This window comes from Capricornis sumatraensis, chromosome 2 (assembly GCF_032405125.1).
Source record: "Capricornis sumatraensis isolate serow.1 chromosome 2, serow.2, whole genome shotgun sequence".
Taxonomy (NCBI): domain Eukaryota; kingdom Metazoa; phylum Chordata; class Mammalia; order Artiodactyla; family Bovidae; genus Capricornis; species Capricornis sumatraensis.
Genome location: NC_091070.1, coordinates 180,061,856 through 180,063,256, shown reverse-complemented (window position 1 = coordinate 180,063,256; position 1,401 = coordinate 180,061,856). Strand labels below are relative to the sequence as shown.

General features: G+C 41.1%; 1 non-coding gene across 1 annotated transcript; it reads right to left on the bottom strand.

Annotated features, from left to right (window-relative positions):
* Nucleotides 1–274: 274 nt before the first annotated feature.
* TRNAG-GCC (transfer RNA glycine (anticodon GCC)) lies at nt 275–346 on the bottom strand. Its single transcript has one exon. It is a non-coding gene; the product is annotated as a tRNA-Gly (tRNA).
* Between the last annotated feature and the right edge of the window lie 1,055 nt (nt 347–1,401).

Genomic DNA, 1,401 nt, shown 5'->3' with positions numbered 1-1,401 from the left:
AATTTTCCAAAGGCTATGATAATCATACATACCTAAAAGCAACCAGAGAAAAATAAGACATATGTAGAGAAACAAATATGAGAATGATTACAGACTTCTCAAGCCAGCAGTAAATGGAACAACCTCTTTAAAGTGAAGAAAGTGAAAGTGAAGTTGCTTAGTCATGTCCGACTCTTTGCGAACCCATGGACTGTAGCCCACCAGACTCCTCAGTCCATGGAATTTTCCAGGCAAGATTACTGGAGTGGGTTGCCATTGCCTTCTCCAGCGGATCTTCCCAACCCAGGGATCGAACCTGGGTCTCCCGCATGGCAGGCGGACGCTTTACTGTCTGAGCCACCAGGGAGACAATAAGCTTTATTAGAACCTAAAATGCACACATTTGTTATCCTGGGTACTGACTTCTTAATACCACTGGGTGGATTGCATTAACGATTGAAAGCTTTCCTGGTGAGCATGGAAACAATATCAACATATAGGGAAATGGATATTTTCAAGGGTTTGTTTGCTTCAGCCAAGAAAGTCTTGTGAACACGGTCAGTTTCACAAGTATGCTCTCCCCAAGTTGCCCCACCTCAGATAATTACAGCCTTGCCTTGCCAGTAAGTCATGCTAAATATCTTGGAGGCATCCTTGATATCTCACTTTCTTTTGCGTATCTCCTAATCTCTCAGGAAATTCTGTCAGTTCGACCATCAGAATCATCCACTCTCTTATTATTTCCATCACCACAGTGCTTGTCACCATTAACGGTGCTTGTTGTTACTATTTTGTGCCTAGACTATTACAGCTCCCTGTTTTTTCTACTTTCTCTCTTATAGCCTGCACATACTCCTCTCCCCAATTTAATGTTGATGTAGTACCAAAGTAATACTGTTAAAATTCAAGTCAGATCATATTAACCCTCTGCAATGATTTTCCGTTTGATCCTGAGTCAGAGCCAAACTCCTGAGAATAGTCTATAAGGCCTATATAGACTAGCCTCAGTTGCTTCTTTTTCCCATCATATAAGCATTCCAGAAACAGCAGTGTCCTTCCATTCCTCAAACACACCAGGCATGCTTTCACTCCAAGGCTTTAGCATATCTGTTTTCCTTGTTCTTTGCTTTTTGCATCTGGTATACACATTTCTCCTTTTGCTAGCAGCAGGTGTTTATTCAAAGCCACTTTCTTGGATGGACCTAAAATCTGTTTTATAGAGTGAATTAAATCAGAAAGAGAAAAACAGATATTGTATATTAAGGCACATGTATGGAATCTAGGAGTCTGGAAAAGTGGTACAGATGAGCCTGTTTGCAGAACAGAAATAGAGATGCAGAAGTAAAGAGTAGACACGTGGACACAAGTGCAGAAGGGGAGGGTGGAGTGAACTGGGATATTAGGATCGATATATATACACTA